The sequence below is a fragment of the Haliotis cracherodii genome, unplaced genomic scaffold (genome assembly GCF_022045235.1).
Source record: "Haliotis cracherodii isolate W230 unplaced genomic scaffold, xgHalCrac1.p SCAF_12, whole genome shotgun sequence".
Lineage (NCBI taxonomy): Eukaryota > Metazoa > Mollusca > Gastropoda > Lepetellida > Haliotidae > Haliotis > Haliotis cracherodii.
Window position 1 is genome coordinate 19,398,930 of NW_027266267.1, and position 20,955 is coordinate 19,419,884.

Sequence of the window (20,955 nt, forward strand, 5' to 3'; positions counted from 1 at the left end):
TCCAGCTATATGACGGCGGTCCGTCAATAATCGAGATTGGACCAGATAATCAAGTGATTAATATCATGAGCATCAGTCCACGCAATTTGGATTGATGACATCAACCATGTCAGTGAGCCTGACCACCCGATCCCGTTAGTCGCCTTTTACGAGACATGACGTCAATAGCTTTGGCGGCTTTCCGGCAGAAAACGCCATGTAACCAAAACGAGGCTCTGGACAGCCTCGATAATCCAGCGTAATTTCCATTTGTCATAATAGAATGGATATATGATACACTCATTTGGCACATAATACTTACTCTGAACCGACTAGTCATTGTTTTAGTCCCTTATTGTCGAGCGCCAGGCAGGGTAACAACAAGTACCATCTTTTAACGTTTTTTGGGTACGACGCGACCGGGAATCGAGCACACGGTCATTGTTTGAAGGACTTGTCTGATGTGTATATACTGTTTTACAAAGATATAGTTTATAAGTCATTCTCTTGACACGAACACTAATCTCATTGTAGCGAACACTGCCCTCATTGGAGCGAACATATTATCACTATCCTCAGTGGAGCGAACACTATCCTTAGTGGAGAGAACTTGTTAACACTATCCACATTGAAGCGAACACCATCCTCATTATAGCGAACACTACTCTTACTGGAGCAAACACTATCATCATTGAGCGAATATATTAACACTATCCTCATAGGGGCGAACAGTATCCTGATTGGAGTGAACATTATTATGACTGGTGTGAACACTATCCTAAGTGGAGCGAACATGTTAACACTTTCTTCAGTGGAACGAACATTTTCCTGATAAAAGTGAACACACTCCTGATTGGAGCGAACATATTTACACTATCTTCATTGGAGCGAACACTATCCTCATTGGAGCGAACACCATCCTCATTAATATATTATAGCGAATAATACTCTCACTGGAGCAAACACTGTCATCATTGAGCGAATATGTTAACACTATCCTCATTGGAGCGAATACTTCCCTCATTGAGCAGGAGGCACGGTTGGCCCAGTCGCTGTGCAGAGTTGCGTCCCTTGGGCACGCCAGAAACCTATAATTGTGGGTTCGAATCCCGGTTCGCCACGATTATGTTTCAAGGTTTGTCAGCACCATACCCGTGCTCGTGGGTTTCACCGAAGTGGTAAACGTCTAAGACATTAAGCTGACACGCCGCGGCGTTAAACCCAACTCACTCACTCCTCATTGGGCTAACGCAAGCAAAATAACAAAGGCCATAACTCTATAAATATAAATTCTCGAACTCGGTTTTCAAATTTCAAAACATATTCATCAATCAGTGATATACATCAGCGAGCCTGACCATCCGGTCCCGTTAGTCGCCTCTTACGACCGCAAGCATGGGTTGCTGAAGACCTATTCTACCCCGGAATCTTCACGGGTATATTCCAAATGTCATCCAAGAGACTACAGACACACTGGCGGTACTACGCACCATGTTCATAAGATCAACCAAGGGCCTGAACTCGTGATTTCTCGATGATTTCTGGTGGACTCGATCAGAATGTGTTTCCCTGATGTATGCTAAATTAGACCCTTCTGTCCACAGGGGTTTCCGATAAAACCAGATTGAAGGGAAAATGGAAGTACGGAACCCAAGCCTGTATCTCCCGACCTACTTTATGGGGAGTGTAATTATTAAATATTGTGTTTTGTTACAATAAAAACATTTCTACGTGTGGCCAGAGGCAGTGACACACAGGTCGAAGGGTATTCATGTTAAACTGCGGCATGGTATCTCAGTGGGCTAGCACTATAACCCGGCATCAATCCGGACTAGTACAAGCAGCCACACAAACACAGACAAACACGTGCATGCACGTAGCTATATAAGTGCAATAGGACATGACGTTTAACCCCATTTCACTTCACCCACCTCTGGTGCCCCCCGCCGTGATAGAGCTGGAATGTTGCTTAAAGCGGCGTAAAACCATACTCACTCGCTCAACCCCAACAAGGAGGAATGGCATGGTGGAAGAGAGAATGGCGACTATTTCTGGCCTAACTTGTTGATCAAGTGCAAAATATACGAGGGCATCAAACTATTTTTATTTCAGCGACTAACTTTTCAACATTGACCTACAGCATTGGGGACACTAGAACACTAATAAACCTTGTGGGTGTGGAGGAGGGGGTGGCGGTATGAGCGGACTAGTGGAGGCGATATGTGAATATATGAACGGTTAGGGGATCGTGTCAGTGTGTGTGTGTGTGTGTGTGTGTGTGTGTGTGTCTGTCTGTCTGTCTGTCTGTCTGTCTGTCTGTCTGCCTCTATGTGTGTGTCTGTCTCCCTCTGTGTGTGAGCGTGTGCGTATGTGCGTGTGTATGTGTCTGCCTCTGTGTGTGTGTCTGCGTCTATGTGTGAGCGTGTGCGTATGTGCGTGTGTGTTGTGTGTATGTCTGCCTCTGTGTGTGCGTATGTGCGTGTGTGTGTGTGTGCCTCTGTTTGTGTGTGTCTGCGTCTCTAAGTGTAAGTGAGTCTGACCGTGTGTGTCTGTCTGAATCTGCGTGTGTGTGTCTGCCTCTATGTGTGTGTCTTCCTCTGTGTGTGTGTGTGTCTGCGTCTCTGTGTGTATGTGAGTCTGTCCGTGTGTGTCTGTCTGAATCTGTGTGTGTATGTGTGTCTGTCTGAATCTGCATGTGTGTTTGTCTGCCTCTCTGTGTGTGTCTGCGTCTCTAAGTGTATGTGGGTGTCCGTGTGTGTCTGTCTGAATCTGCGTGTGTGTGTCTGCCTCTGTGTGTGTGTCTGCGTCTCTAAGTGTATGTGAGTCTGTCCGTGTGTGTCTGTCTGAATCTGCGTGTGTGTGTCTGCCTCTGTGTGTGTGTCTGCGTCTCTAAGTGTATGTGAGTCTGTCCGTGTGTGTCTGTCTGAATCTGCGTGTGTGTCTGTCTCTGTGTGTGTGTCTGCGTCTCTGTGTGTATGTGAGTCTGTCCGTGTGTGTCTGTCTGAATCTGCGTGTGTGTCTGCCTCTGTGTGTGTGTGTCTGCCTCTGTGTGTGTGCGTCTGCCTCTCTGTGTGTATGTGAGTCTGTCCGTGTGTGTCTGTCTGAATCTGCATGTGTGTGTGTCTGCCTGAATCTGCGGGTGTGTGTCTGCCTGAATCTGCGTGTGTGTGTGCGCCTGAATCTGCGTGTGTGTGTGCGCCTGAATCTGCGTGTGTGTGGCCCCGTGTGTGATAAGGGAGTAGGGGAGCGAAGTGAGTAGGATCCTTGGGGTCTTGTTTGTTTTGATTGTGGGAGTGGGAAGGGGATCCGTCGAGGAAGATGGGGGTGTATTGAGGTAAACAAGTGATTACATTGACTCAATCATTTCATTTAGTTTTACCAAATTCAACACATTGTTACTTGGACAGTGGTGTCCCGAAATAAATATGACTCGTAAAAAGGAATAAATAGGTCGGCTACACCTTTCACAAAAACAAACAGTTGTAGCAGTAACCGATAAAATATCCGTTTCTAGCAACGCACGCACGCACGCACGCACGCGCATACGCACGCAAGAGCCTCCGAGGCAGGTTTAGTGGTGGGTCTCTACTATAAAGGTAAAAGAACGCATTTGAATGTGTTTATGTACAAATGTTTATACATTAGTCTTGATATACACTACGCACTAATCAAATTCACTTTCCGATGTGTGTTTACCCGGGCGCTTGGAGACACCCTGTTTTGAACATCACCGGTCGACAAACAGAAAGCGTCGTTTGCTCCGAGGTCGGCATGTGAGCACAATATGGCTTTTATACGCATTGCTCTGGGAATCTGAATCCAATGCCTATGGTACATATCTCATTGTTATATACTGTGGAGGCAGTAAATAACATATTAATAATCCCCAACACCCTGACACATGTTTAGATTGCATTCTTTCACAAGTCGTCCACGGAATACCCACGTCAACAAGATCATTGTCTCATCATACCTGACAGTCGTTAGGGGCGTGGCGCGTCCTTCGTGAACACAGTCAATCAGTACAGTGCTTAAGTTCCGTTTTCTAACAGGCCAAAACATGTTTTTTATCACGAATGCTGAGTTTAAAATCACCATTTCCTGACGCCCGCGTACTGTAATATGTACAAGAGGGGCCAGGGGCAGGATTGCTGTACAGCGATCTGTTGGTTGGTTGGTTTGTTGTTTAACGCCGCACTCAGCAATATTCCAGCCATATGACGGCGGTCTGTAAATTACCGAGTCTGGACCAGACAATCCAGTGATTAATATCATGAGCATCGATCCACGCAATTGGGATCGAAGACATGCATCATCCAAGTCAGCGAGCCTGACCACCCGATTCCGTTAGTCGCCTTATACGACAAGCAATGTCGCCTTTTACGGCAAGCATGGGTTGCTGAAGACCTATTCTACCCCGGAATCTTCACGGGTCTACAGCGATCTGTACATTCAGTAAAACCTGTAACTTGACTGGGGATTGTGTCATGTTATCACATATGTCTAGTGAGGATTGTGTCATGTTATCACATATGTCTAGTGAGGATTGTTTCATGATATCACATATGTCTAGTCGGGATTGTGTCATGTTATCACATATGTCTAGTGAGGATTGTGTCATGTTATCACATATGTCTAGTGAGGATTGTGTCATGTTATCACATATGTCTAGTCGGGATTGTGTCATGTTATCACATATGCCAAGTTGGGTATATACATTATTACCACATATGTCTCATGGGTTCGTTATGACGTTATCACATATGTCTAATAGGAAATTCTCCATGTTATCACATACATCTATTTAGGTATATACGATGTTACCACGTGTATGAAAGCCATTTGTAGTGTCCCTCACCATGATATAACTGGAATATTGCTAAAAGCGGCGTAAAGCCTTACTCAATCACTCGCTGGTAACACCTAGGCTAGTGGTGTATAAACGATGTTATTACATAAGGCTAGTGGAGTATATACTATGCTATCACCTAAGGAATGCGGGTTATATACGATGTTATCACATAAGGGTAGCGGGTTATATACTATGCTATCACCTAACGGTTGCGGGTTATATACGATGTTATCACATAAAGGTTGCTCGGTTATATACGATGTTATCACATAAGTCTAGTGGAGTATATACTATGCTATCACCTAACGGTTGCGGGTGATATACGATGTTATCAAATAAAGGTTGCTCGGTTATATACGATGTTATCACATAAGGGTAGCGGGTTATATACGTTGTTATCACATAAGGGTAGCGGGTTATATACGATGTTATCACATAAGGCTAGTGGAGTATATACTACGTTATCACATAAAGGTAGCAGGTTATATACGATGTTATCACATAAGGGTAGCGGCTTATATACGATGTTATCACATAAGGGTAGCGGCTTATATACGATGTTATCACATAAGGCGAGTAGTGTATATACTATGTTATCACATAAGGATAGTGGGGTATATATGACTATTTTCAAGAAGTATTATGGTTTGGGGGGAAGTGATGTTTCAGGCGTTACACCCGTCAACTACAACACCCATTGCTCACAAAACAGATAATCTGTTTTTAATTGTACAACCTAGATTTCTAAAAACACCTCCCAAATCCAATATACAGCGTGTAAATCGTATTTGTATCCTCCAAGATCGAACAATGATATAAGGCAGTGATTGATCAGATCAGTGTTACCCTGGCCATGTTTAACGTACATTCCCAGGGTGATTCACTGTGTTTACTTTAACCAGGTAACCATTGAGGAGATAACACGACCGACTCCTCTGATGTACGTTAGATTAAATATCCAAGCATATTGACTAAGATTTATCACTCTCGACCTGTGAACATCCATCTCGCCGTAAGTGCAGATAGATAACAGCCATTTTGCTCAACTGCGACACCTAATAGCTATATATAGAATATCATGACCTTGGGTTGCTACGCAACAGACAAACAATTATCTTTTTAGTGCAAGTTGTGGGAGTGGCAGGTGCTACCAGCTGGGCAGGAATACTTACCTTTTTGTGTAACACCTGGTGTCATCACTGATTTTCAGTTCACGGCCTTACTAACAAGATGTGTATCGCAGCAGGGCTTTACTATCAATGTATGCATCGTATCGTGGCTTCACAACCGATATATGTATCGCATCGTCGTTATCAAAATGTGCATCGTATCTATCGCGTCTTTACTGTCAAGATTTGCGTTGTATCTCGGCTTTATTGTCATGATATATCGTATCGCGGCTTTATTGTCAAGTTATGTATCGTATCGCGGCTTTATTGTCAAAATATGTATCGTATGGCGGCTTTACTGTCAAGTTATGTATCGTATCGTGGCTTTACTGGCATTATGTGACTCGTATCGCGTCTCTTATGTCAAGATATGTATGGTATTACGGCTTTACTGTCAAGATATGTATCGTATTACGGCTTTACTGTCAAGATATGTATCGTATAGCGGCTTTACTGTCAAGATATCTCGTATCGCGGCTTTACTGTCAAGATATATCGTATAACGGCTTTACTGTCAAGATATGTATCGTATCGCGGCTTTACTGTCAAGATATATCGTATCCCGGCTTTACTGTCAAGATGTACACCGTTGTGATGTTTTTACTGTGAAGATATGTATCGTATCTCGGCTTTACTGTCAAGATGGGCATCGTATCTCGACTTTACTGTGAAGATATGTATCATATCTCATCTTTACTATCAAAAACTGTCAAGATGGGCATCGTATCTCGACTTTACTGTCAATATGTGTATCGTATCATGGCATATAATATCGTTAAAGTGTATCGTGAGGAAAAGAAAACCTACAGAGACAGGGAGTACGAGAGAGCATTGGTACACAGACGGAGCAAGTCTACCCCAAGTGGTGACTCATGTGAAGTGTGATTTACAGAGTCCACACATGAGGTAACCAGATAAACATCTCCAGCTGATTATAACCCCGCTACCCACGAGCCGGTCATAAACTGGAGACATTCGTCAACACTGCGCGACACATATTACAGTGCAGGCTATTCAATGTCATAAACTCCACTAAGTACAACACAGGTCCGACGCGTGGAGATTCCGGTAAGACTACGTCCTCTGCAACCTACACTGGATGTAAGGGGAGACTTAAGGGACAGAGTGGTCAGTAAATGCGTGATTAATGTTTAACGCCGCAGCTATCGCGGTTTATCGGGTGGTAAAACTCTGTGACTTGGTTTATTTCATCATATCGTTACTCCGAAGTCACACTACAGGAAGGTAACACCTCAATAAAGTAAGACAACAGACAGTGTGAAGCTGTACGGCAGCGCTGGTACCTTCTCAACCAAAAACACATTCAGGATGCGGAAGGGTATCTGTCCAGACAGTGTGAAGCTGTACGACAGCGCTGGTACCTTCTCCAGCAGAAACACATTCAGGATGCGGAAGGGTATCTGGCAAGACAGTGTGAAGCTGCCATTCTGTCTCCGAGCCAGATGATCATAACTTGTCCTTCTTCCCGCAGGTGGACGCTCTCATTTGTTGTCAAACACCACACCACACCACACCCCGTTCACTGTTAAGATAACAGCGTGTGTGTGACGGCATATCGTCACCTCCAGCTTGATGCGCGCGGCATAGCTATGTCACAGCTCACCAACTGCTTGGATCCCCGCTTCCATTCATCTCAACCGGTCTTTCTCCTCGACACAATAGCTTGCCTTCCGCATGCTTGCCCGTACAATAGACAAGGTAACATTCTGGGCTTTTTAGAACACATGACAATAGAGCAGGCTATCGTGTTTAACTCCGGAATGACATATTTTCCATCTGATTCATTTAACTGATAAATGATAAACTCTGTGTGTGTGTGTGTGTGTGTGTGTGTGTGTCTGTGTGTGTGTGTGTCTGTGTGTCTGTGTGTGTGTGTGTGTGTGTGTGTGTGTGTGTGTGTGTGTGTCTGTGTGTCTGTGTGTGTGTGTGTGTGTGTACTAGTCCGAACTGATGCCGATTTATAGTGCTAGCTCACTGAGATACCATGCCGCAGTTTAACATGAACACCCTACTCACACACAGTATACTGACTCCGAGCCAACCAGTCCTTGTTTTATCCCCTTAATGCCGAGCGCCAGACAGGGTAACAACAAGTACCATCTTTAAACGTCCTTTGTTATGATGCGGCTGGGGATCGAACCCTGGACCTTCCGCTCTCCGGGCGGACGCTCGACCATTAGACCACGGAGGCGGTCTTGATATCTGAGAGGTGTCTCATGCGAGGTCCACTAACATGCTTTTGTTGGTCAAGAAGCTTCGTGCATTTAAACTAATCATACATCTCCTATGCGTGCTTCGGGCACCTGTTGACTTGGCCCCATCTGTATACCTCGCGGTATTGCCTTGAGCCAGGGAAGCAGAGGTGTCAGTCTCACATTTAGCTAATTACCTGTAATGTAATGTCAAACTCCGCTCCTATCACCTGGAGGAAAACTAACTCACAGTCGTAACGCTCACTACCTGGTTCAGGAGATACTATAGGATGAAGCTGTGGGTTGATGATACTGCAGGGTGCATTGGTAATAATGATACTGAAGGTGCGTGATGCATGGATAAAAAGCGTGCATGATATACTGACACCGATGGTGCATGATATATTGATACCGATGGTGCATGATATACTGACACAGAGGGTGCATGATATACTGACACCGATGGTGCATGATATACTGACACAGAGGGTGCATGATATACTGACACCGATGGTGCATGATATATTGATACCGAGGCGTGCATGATATCTTGACACAAGGGGGTGCATGATATCTTGACACCAGGGGGTGCATGATATATTGATACCGAGGCGTGCATGATATATTGATACCGAGGGATGCGTGACATGTTGACACCAGGAGGTGCATGATATACTGACACCGAGGGTGCATGATATATTGATACCGAGGCGTGCATGATATCTTGACACCAGGGGGTGCATGATATCTTGACATCAGGGGGTGCATGATATATTGATACCGAGGCGTGCATGATATATTGATACCGAGGGATGCGTGACATGTTGACACCAGGAGGTGCATGATATACTGACACCGAGGGTGCATGATAAATTGATACCGAGGCTTGCATGATATATTGATACCGAGGGATGCGTGACATGTTGACACCAGGAGGTGCATGATATACTGACACCGAGGGTGCATGATATATTGATACCGAGGGGAGCATGATAGATTAATACGGAGGGGAGCGTCGTGTATTGATACTGAGGGGAGCATGATATACTGACTCCGAGGGTACATGATATATTGATACCGAGGGGAGCATGATAGATTGATACGGAGGGGAGCGTCATGTATTGATACCGAGGGGAGCATGATAGATTGATACCGAGGGGAGCATGATATATCAATACCGAGGGGTGCATGATATATTGATACCGAGGGGTGCATGATATATTGATACCGAGGGGTGCATGATATATTGATACCGAGGGGTGCATGAAATATTGATACCGAGGGGAGCGTCATATATTGATACCGAGGGGTGCATGATATATTGATACCGAGGGGTGCATGATATATTGATACTGAGTGGTACATGACTGATACTGATACTGAGAGGTACATGACTGATACTGATACTGGGTGGTACATGACTGATACTGATACTGAGTGGTACATGACTGATACTGATACTGAGAGGTACATGGCTGATACTGATACTGAGTGGTACATGACTGATGCTGATACTGGGTGGTACATGCCTGATACTGATACTGGGTGGTACATGCCTGATACTGATACTGGGTGGTACATGCCTGATACTGATACTGAGTGGTACATGACTGGTACTGATACCGAGTGGTACATGACTGGTACTGATACTGAGTGGTACATGGCTGGTACTGATACTGAGTGGTACATGCCTGATACTGATACTGGGTGGTACATGCCTGATACTGATACTGAGTGGTACATGACTGGTACTGATACCGGGTGGTACATGCCTGATACTGATACTGAGTGGTACATGACTGGTACTGATACTGAGTGGTACATGGCTGGTCATGACACCGTAGGTACATAGCTAAATACGTTCATAAACACCAACAGCGTTGACCTAATGTCTCGGGTGCTTCATTCCACGAGGACGATATCCGGGTTGGATCTGATGACGCGAATGACTAAGACACAAACACAATATTCGAGAGACTCGTATTCATATGTGACTTATTTTCCTAACATCGCCATGTAGTGTCGATTGTGTTCAATACACTTGCCCAGTGATCTTCAACTGATACGTCAAACCCTCGAAACATCCAACTTACCTGGTACAGGTGCCTCGAACGACACTTCGACATAACCAGAGCATCGAGATAACGGAATCAATATCATTATCAAATGTTTAAGAAATCGATTCGATTGAAACAATTCTTCGAGACACATGTAATATTTGTACGCGGTGTATATACAGGTATATGATGAGCCTACCCACACACCGATGAGGCGCGAGAGCCGTGAGGGACACCCTTCCCTCGAATGTCCACCCCCAAGCATACCCGGGACAGCTGACGCTGACATTAAGCATAACTGGACATCACATTGATTGTAATACAGGTACACTTACCTACAGCTGTATATTAATGTCCGGTGTATATGTGTAATGCTCCTTGTCAGTGTTAGGTGTGCAGTTCACCTGTCTTCTCACGACTCCACGACACACGCTGATAGCGTCTCGACGTATCACATGACACACCCACTTAATCAGGTCAGCCGTCGTCACGTGGTCACGTGATGTCAGAAGAACGGTATTAGTATAGCATATCTTACTGTTGGTATGTCGTGACGGGTATGTCACGGCGCTCCGATTTGGGGTTTATTTTTAGCAATTTTCGTGGAGCGTGACAGATAGTGTTTGTTCATATTACGCAAAGCAGGTCTAGTCATTATTGGTCGTTATGAGTCACTGCCGGCCCAGTGCGGTATCGTTGGGATTTCTTTTTATGCTTAAGAGGTGTCAGTGAGTATGGTTTTTACGCCGATTTTAGCAATATTCCAGCAATATCACGGCGGGGGACACCAGAAATGGGCTTCACACATTGTACCCATGTCGGGAATCGAACCCGGGTCTTCGGCGTGACGAGCGAACCATTAGGCTACCAGACCGCCCCTTGATAAAGAAACTTAACATACCTCAACTGATCTGAGGCAACTATTAGACAGATTCGGTGATGGGAATAAGACTCGGGTGCATTACAAGTGCAGGGGTTTGGCAATACGAGGACCATGTCAACGTCGTACTTGCAGAAGACTAAGAGTGAGTGAGTGAGTATGGTTTTACGCCGCTGTTAGCTATATTCCACCAATATCACGCATTGTACCAATGTCGGGAATCGAACCCGGGTCTTCGGCGTGACAAGCGAACGCTTTAACCACTAGGCTATCCGACCACCCCCAGAAGACTAAGAAAACAAACAACCAATTTGATCAGTGAGATAAATAACCGTTATTGAACTAAATAGTGAGTGGTGAGTGGGTATGGTTTTTAGCAATATGCCAGCAATATCATGACGGGGGTCACCAGAAATGGGCTTCACACATTATACTCATTTTGGGAATCGAAGGCTTTAACCACTAGGCTACCCCACCGACCCAAAAATAAAGAGGGGGGGATGTGAGTTGTTTTGATGCCGCTTTTAACATTTTGTACGTCTTAGCACAGCTCTGGGACTTAGTTGGTGCTAGTCAATGCATCCAAAGTGCGTAGATCGATGCTCATGATGTCAATTAAGGCGGCGTTAAACCCAACTCACTCACTCACTAACTCATGATGTCAATGACTCGATTATTTACAGACCGCCTTCATAAAGCTCGATAATTGCTGAGAAAAATATTGCCCTTAAACAAGAAGCAACCAAATCATAACACTGTAGGGAGGGCGTGGGGAGTCAAAATTTGACCGAGAGTAGTCAATACCAACTCGCCCCTGCGTGTGCGAGCGTGTGCGATATAGTCAGCATTTGCACGTGCAAGACCGGCAGCTTATCAATTTCGCACGTGTAGGTTTCTCATCACAACTTGCCTGTCCCATCTCAGGAAATGTTATCGAACTTGTATCAACACTTACTAACTTCAACCAGCAGTTTCAAGGGGAGTGTAACGTTGAAAAGTGACCCCATTGAAAAGTGAGGCCCCGTAGAAAAGTGAGGCCCCATGGAAAAGTGACCCCATTGAAAAGTGAGGCCCCTTAGAAAAGTGAGGCCCCGTAGAAAAGTGAGGCCCTATGGAAAAGTAAGGCCCCATGGAAAAGTGAGGCCCCATGGAAAAGTGAGGCCCCCTTTCTTCCAGGAAACTATTTCCCTTTAAGACTATCTTCTACGAAACTTTTTCCCATTAAGACTATCTTCCATGAAACTATTTCCCATTAAGCCTTTTTCCTATTAAGACTATTTTCCATTGAGACTATTTACATTGTAACTATTTTCCACTATGATCTTTTCACATTAAGACTATTTTCCACCTTGACCTTTTCCCATTTAGATTTGTTCCAATTATGACTATTTCCTATTATGACTAGTTCCTCTTTTGACTTTTTCCTATTGTGACTATTTCCTATGATGACTTTTTCCTATTTTGACTATTTCCTATATTATGACTATTTCCTATTTTGACTATTTCCTATATTATGACTATTTCCTATTTTGACTGATGACTTTTTCCTATTTTTATTATTTCCTATTGTGACTTTTTCCTATTTTGACTATTTCCTATTATGACTAGTTCCTCTTTTGACTTTTTCCTATTATGACTAGTTCCTATTTTGACTATTTCCTATTTTGACTATTTCCTATTATGACTAGTTCCTATTATGACTAGTTCCTATTTTGACTATTTCCTATTATGACTAGTTCCTCTTTTGACTTTTTCCTATTATGCCTAGTTCCTATTTTGACTATTTCCTATGATGACTATTTCCTATTTTGACAATTTCCTATTATGACTAGTTCCTCTTTTGACTATTTCCTATTATGACTAGTTCCTCTTTTGACTATTTCCTATTATGACTATTTCCTATTTTGACTATTTCCTATGATGACTATTTCCTATTTTGACTATTTCCTATTGTGACTAGTTCCTATTTTGACTATTTCCTATTATGACTAGTTCCTCTTTTGACTATTTCCTATTAAGACTATTTCCTATTTTGACTATTTCCTATAATGACTATTTCCTATTTTGACTATTTCCTATGATGACTAGTTCCTATTATGACTAGTTCCTCTTTTGACTTTTTCCTATTATGACTATTTCCTATTATGACTATTTCCTATTATGACTAGTTCCTATTTTGACTATTTCCTATTATGACTAGTTCCTATTATGACTATTTCCTATTATTACTTTTTCCTATTATGACTATTTCCTATTATGATTAGTTCCTATTTTGACTATTTCCTATTATGACTATTTCCTATTTTTACTGTTTCCTATTATGACTATTTCCTATTATGACTATTTTCTATTTTGACTTGTTCCTATTTTGACTATTTCCTGTTTTGACTTCTTCGTTAGTATAAGAGCAACGTTGGTCAATGGTTGGCTTTTGCCTGACAATGTTGGACCAACGTTGATATAACGTTGCAAACACAACCATTGAGCTGAGTTGACGATGAACCGTCGGTCCATGTTGGCTGGTCGAGTAAAATGTATGAATGTAAACACGACCTTGTAAATATTATAAAATCTTAGATGCGAAGTAAGCATACAGGTGTTGCTGTTTACTTACTATAACTATATTCTTGTTGTTATTTACTATGTGTTCAACATGTAATAATAATGTTGAGCTATGTCCCTTGTAAGAACTTGTATGTAAGCTTCATACATTTACCTGTGTACTGTTCAAAACTAGATGCTTAAGTTTGGCATTGTGTTTGTACTTTTGACTGAATAAAACACGTCTCTCTCTCTCTCTCTCTCTCTCTCTCTCTCTCTCTCTCTCTCTCTCTCTCTCTCTCTCTCTAAATATATATATATATATATATATATATATATATATATATATATATATATATATATATATACTTCTGTAAAATCGCGAAGTGTTTTTTAAATATATGCAGTTAACCATGATTTTAAGTAACAGCATCTAAATGTGTAAATAAGATGGGCTTTGCAAGTTTCGTTTGATTTTAGTTTGTACTGATGGAAACGATAAAGGGAGCATAAACAGTATAGGGAAATTAGCTTAGCTGCCAGTAATGGCGCGCATTCAATTTCAACACATGTCAGAATCAAATGTTGAGATTTGTTTGTATGCATTGTTTCAAACGCGTATTTGATAGATGAGGCTGGGAACACATGATGGAATATCATTTTACTGCGTCTGAAACTAAGTGCTCCCTTATTTATTTCCATCATAAACAATCTGGAATCGTGTCGCATGTTTTCTTTATCTTGTTTACTGATCAAACATGACACATCATTTTACTGCAATAACACTTAAATTAAAATCCTATAAATATATATTTTGTCTCAAGAGCTAGTTACTTTGGTGACTGTGGACAACGGTATTCTCTTTCAGATGAACAATACAGTAAACTTTGTTTATAACGAACACGCTTATAACGAACTGACCGATATAACAAACTTATTTTTTAGTCCAGGCCATTAGTTGCATATATGCTGTATATATGCTTATTACAAACTACGGTTATTACGAATTAAAATTAGTGGTCCTTTCAGTTCGTTATAACCGTAGTTTACTGTACGTGATCGTGACGTCATTTGATAATAATATATGGGAACTAATAATATTTAAAAAACGATGTTCATACTGTGTTGGTTTACTGGAGTATAAACGCTTTGAACCGTGCAAGTTAATTAAAATTGACTTACAATGAAGATTCATACTCCAATGAACTCCCACAAAGTGAACGTCAATTCGTACACATTTCATTACATCATTATTATTTTACCTCAAAGGATGTAGACCTAGATCTATACACAACATATTTAATACGTGTGACTAAATCTTTCCGCTGACAGCCATTCAACCAGCTGCATTCCGGAACAAAATAGTTATAATATGATCATTGGATGAGAAAGGTCTGTTAGAGTCTACTTTAGTAAGTCATTCACAAGGACAGCGCGTCGTGATACATGTACATCAAGTAAAATACGTCAAAATGGCCGACACGTTAAACGTGACGGGAGCTTTTTCCGAATTAGTTAATAATGATAGTTCGTTTTGTTGTTGTTTTTTTAACGCCGCACTCAGCAATATTCCAGCTATATGACGGCGGTCTCTAAATACTCGAGTCTGGACCAGACAATCCAGTGATTGACATCATGAGCATCTATCCACACAATTTGGATCGATGACATGCATCAACCAAGTCAGCGGGCCTGACCACCCGATCCCTTTAGTTGCCTCTTGCGACAAGCAAAGTCGCCTTTTATGGCAAGCATTGGTTGTTGAAGACCTATTCTACCCCGGATCTTCACGGGTCTGTAAATACTGAGCCTGTGGCGGTTACATGTGTTACCTATCATTGGTCAGACGGCCGATCACTGAAAGGAGATTATAAAGATGCGTCCAATAGATACTAAGGTATATTCGTAGATGCTGCAGACTGTCACTGTCAGTCAAAGACACGGACCTAGATGATACTATGATAGGGCCAAGTTGGTGTGCATTTCTACTTTTCTTTCACTAGGATGGGTCGTAGCGAGCATATTCGTGAACGATCATGCAAACTCTCTGACGTTTCTCAATGCATACTAAACCACCGAGTTCAAGATGAATGGGTCTAAATGATCACGGGGCGGTCGGGTAGCCCAGTGGTTAAAGCGTTCGCTCGTCATGCCGAAGACCCGGGTTCCATTCCCGACATGGGTACAATGTGTGAAGCCCATTTCTGGTGTACCCCGCCGTGATATTGCTGGAATATTGCTAAAGGCGGCGTAAAACCATACTCACTCACTCTAAATGATCACAAACAATTTTACGCTTTTGTATGTATTCGAGGAAGGGATTCCCAGGAACGTGGAAGTAGTCCGTCAGTGTTCACGACAAGAATACAGTCTCGTGAAAAACGTATGAACGTCAAACTGTGTCGGTCATTTCAAGAATTGATTGTGGATTGTTTTCGGTTCATTGAGGTATGAATCGAAACACCGATGCGCTAACTGTATAAATCAGTAATTTTGCTTTGCCTAAAATGAGAGTAGATGATATCACAGAACAGCTTTTCCCGCCCAATTGAAAAAACTTGAAGTGTATCTGTGTACATGATCTTCTTCAAAGTGAGGGTTGAAGAGATTAATTTAAACGTCTAAATAAGTGTATTAGTGAAACCTTGTGTGGAAAAGATATGATAATTTAATGTCCTATATTGTTGTTCCCAAAGGACGTCCAATCTCATTTAAATCAGGTGTTACATGTCGCTATCGCGAGATCTGAAGACTTCCCATTACGGATCACGCCAGACCGTCTTTCATACGACCAATCAAAGCGTCGCTTACCGGATCATGAAAGTGACAGTCGGAATGTGTTTTCCAATCATGCAACCTCGAAGACCTTAACACGAGGTATTCCGAACGACAGTTACGGGCCGTACTACTCATGGTCTATCTCTCGCTTCCATAGGATAGACATTTGAACGGAGGAGGCGTTGCACACTACGCGGGAAGCACTGCCATGTAATCTCAACCATGTATTAGACATTCCGGAATGTTCGTTTGTTTAGTTTTCAAAATTTATACGGAGAACTGTGTCAACATATTTTTCAAGCAGAGTCTGAAATGGAAATCGCCAGGTTGAAACGAGTGTCGTAAAGCTCGAGAAAGCTGCTTTCTAACTGGCTGATGTCGACTTCTTGTTAATCATTTCAGTGGTCGGTCAAAGTTCGCGAGAGGTCGTTCAGACGTGACCCGTAATGGGATGTCCTCAGATCTTTGTTTAGCGGCAGCGAGAACTTAGATCTGATTTTAATGGCATTGAAAGGCCGTGGTAAGCAGGGGAGACAACAGGGGCAATTAGGAGATTAATGTACTGTGTTTTCAATGTAAAGTGAGTGAGTGAGTGAGTTGGGTGTAACGCCGCTTTTAACAGTATTCCAGTTATATCAGCGTGTCAGCTTAATGTGGGAGGAAAGTCCGAAGTGATGCAAGGATTCGAACCTGGATTCGAACCCACAATCATAGGTTTCTACAATGTAAAGCTTGGTTATTACCTGTAGATTAACCGCGCTAAATTGAATTGAACCGAACTCAACATATGACGCAAAAAATATGACGTCACAGTCGTAAATAGAAAAGCGCCAAATTCCAAGCTCTTTTTGCAGATTTCTATCGTGTTTTCTGTAGGAAATGTATTGCCACACATCCTTTGAATATTGTAGTAACCGCAACTTTGCATTTTGGAACCTATAATTTAAGGTATAATTATTAAAATACGCCCACCGACAATGACTAAAAAAAATACTATTCAGTGAATATTAGCTTTCGCGGGGATGCGGATGCCAAACCAGCTGTTTCAACCAGGGTGGTTTATTGTGATTTAATAGTCCCTGGTTGACCAATCAGAAACGAGTAATTTCCAAATTCATGGTCGAATTTAATGTCCAACTCGTATTCCTCATGTAAAGTAGTTCCGGTCAAAATTCGTCAAAATTCGTCTAAAGGTGACGTTTATAGATCGACTTCGTAAACGTTACTCTTTGAAGTTTGCTTGTCGTAAGAAGCGACGGGTAGTCGGGCTCGCTGTCGAGGTTGATGCATGTCATCGTATCACCAAATTCGTGGACCCGTGAAGATTCGGGGTAGAATAGGTCTTCAGCAACGCATGATTTGCTGTAAAAGGGGACTATGCTTGTCGTAAGAGGCGACTAACGGGATCGGGTGGTCAGGCTCGCTGACTTGGTTGATGCATGTCATCGTATCCCAATTGCGTTGATCGATGCTCATGATGTCAATCACTGGATTGTCTGGTCTAGACTCGATTATTTACAGACCGCTGTCATATAGCTGGAATATTGCTGAATGCGGCGTAAAACAAAAAACAAAACAACACCAGCACTGTAGTCGAACTGACTGTAATGAAATGAACTGTAGGCGAAACAAGGTGGCACCAGCGATGATGTATGTAAACTCCCTCACTGACAAAGTTTCAATCTATTTTGTCGCCAGTCGTTCCAAGTTTTATAAGGGAGCATCTATTTCATTTCTCAGGATTTTTTCTGAAAATCATTGAAAAAGAATCCCCTTTGCTTTCCAATTTTAGGAACAAAGGTATTTTTTGTGTCCAAAGAGTAAAGATCGTTTGCTTTGTTTATTTACCCAAAATACTAATTGAACATCCGTTTACGCTAGGACATAAAAGTTGAGCTCCTAAACATATTTTGTGAGATGCTGATTTTGTCCTTTCCACCGACAGCAGCTGAGCACTTTCTACGAATTCAAACACCGAGTCACAAGGAGCAAAAACATTACTCACCATGCACAAAAGAAACCAAGTTGCTCAACCTTCATTATATATTTATTCTTGAAACAGTATACACCAAAACACAACTACAATAGATGAAAAATATACTCTTCAAAAAAAGAAACGCAAAACGGATATTTTGGGCCATAAAAGCACAATTAGTAGATCAAGAGGTGCAAAATGAAGAGGTTTAATGTGTTGTAGTGTCAGTGACAAATGTCCCGGATCATTATGCTCTAAACATTGACATCAAACCATTGGTCGGGAAACACGTACGATTAAGGAAAAAAACGCACCCAGTGTATAAAAAAGGACCATGGAGCTTTCACGCGCAGCAGCACTATGAACGGTATTAAAGTGCAGGGTTTTTGATTGCCTGGCATCTGCGTCAATCGAACAGTGACAGTTCAACAACATGCCAAGATTTACAGAAGTGCAAAGAAATAACGTCATAGGTCGCTTGCAGGCAGGGAATCCCGATCAGCTGTAACCAGGGTTTCCAATGTAGTGCCCAGAACAATCACAAGTCTATGGGATCGGTTTCAACAACATGGGTCAACACGGGACGACCAAGAGTAACCAACCCCGCCCAAGATCACTACATCCGACTGAGCCAAATACGTGAAAGGACGATTGCAACCATCTCAATCGTATCCAAAGTACCCAGACTGTGCCGAATCTCCGACCAGACCGAAAGAAACCGTTTAAGAGCAGCAGGTCTACGAGCAAGACGTCCTGGTCGACGTGTCATACTGAGTCGACAACATCGTCAACAACGACTACAACAGGGTATGGCTTCAACTGCGATGGAGAGATGTCTGGTTCAGCGACGAATCAAGATTTCTCCTCCGTCGAGGGGATGGAAGAGCAGTGGTCTACAGACGTCGTGGAGAACTACGTACAGGAAGTGGACAGGTTTGGTTGGGGTAGCGTTATGATGTGGGCGGCTATCTCTCATCATTGCCAAATCCAGGGCATAACGTTATCTTACGGCTCAAGGATATATCAACGAAAATCTCCTGCAACACGTCCTCCCAATTGCAGCCAAAGGCAACGGTGTATTTCAGCAGGACAACGCTCGAGAGCATATAACATGGATCACAAGAGCCTGTCTACACCACAACAACTTTGATGTTCTCCCCTGACCACGGCGGGGGACACCAGAAATGGGCTTCACACATTGTACCCATGTTGGGAATCGAACCCGGGTCTTCGGCGTGACGAGCGAACGCTTTAACCACTAGGCTACCCGACCGCCCCTGTTGGATGAATTGGATAGACGGCTACGCCGACGTTACCCAGAACCCCAGACGTTGCAGCAGTTGGCTTTTGCGTTGCAGGCCGAGTGGGCTACCATTCACCAGGATGTGATTCGCATACTCCTTTCTTCCATGGGCAGGATATGTCAGGCCGCTATCGATTCCAACAGGGGACAAACGCGTTATTGATGGTAGCTGACCTTCACCTTGCACCTTTCCTATGTACCTATGCTTTGCTTTTCTTTTTTTTAACAGTATAGATTTAAATATGTGTATTATTTTGTCAAAATGAATCTGAAAATGTAAAACATGTCTTTATATCATGTGAACTTGTGAAGGGATTGAGGAGGGGTATGGGATTTAATCGAAAAAAATAATTTGTCCCCGAAAATTCTTAAAAAACAAAATCGTGCAAAAGACTTTTTTTATAAAAAAAAAAGAAATTTCCTGCAACAAACATAACAATTGTTGCAAGGTGTTTTTCTTTTTTAAAAAATAAAGCTAACAAAACTATCTGGTTTTGTAGCTGCAGCTGAAACATATTTAATCTTGATACAGATACAAAATCCCAGTATTAAAACTTCACCAAGAAGCATTGTTACGAATTACTTTGAAACAAATAAAAGTGGAAACTTATGTGACCTGAAAAAAACCCAGCAGTTTTCCAAACTTCAAGAGGACAGTGCAATTTCTCCGAATGTAACGAAATATTAGACATGAACATAATGAATTACAAATGTACCATGAACCATGGCACTCCGTCTAACGTGCTCTTGAAACGTGAATAACACTGTATATAACTGATTTATGCTGCATACACTTACTGATATGAATAAAAAATTACACTGTTTAAGTTCTTCAAGCATGTCTGAGTATTCCACTGCGTTAACACATAAGATGCATTATATTTAATTATACACATTGTAGGCCACGCCAATCAATTTATACAATTGTCAGAAATGTAGAGCATTTTTTTCACGTAAATACGTCGTTCCACTTGAATTTCAAATGTATTCAAACACGGCTGGATTTAAAGAACTTGATTCAGCTTGCACCAGGTGCATGTTGACAGGAAAAACCAAGTTGCACCAAAACAAACCAGGTTGCACCCTCGTCCCTTGAATTTATCAAAGTTGAAACATAGGCCGGTCTGCTGCCATAAATTGATGTTTAGTTTGTTTGTTGTTTAACGCCGCACTCAGCAATATTCCGGCTATATGACGGCGGTGTGTAA

General features: G+C 42.4%; 1 protein-coding gene across 1 annotated transcript in view; it reads right to left on the minus strand.

Annotated features, from left to right (window-relative positions):
* The window catches only part of LOC139458235 (tetraspanin-18B-like), a 39,266-nt gene extending 28,542 nt beyond the window's left edge, over positions 1 to 10,724 (minus strand). The window contains exon 1 of the mRNA XM_071239602.1: positions 10,606 to 10,724. The gene's annotated coding sequence lies outside the window, so the exon portion shown is untranslated. The remainder of the gene's footprint in view (positions 1 to 10,605) is intronic.
* Positions 10,725 to 20,955: the final 10,231 nt, after the last annotated feature.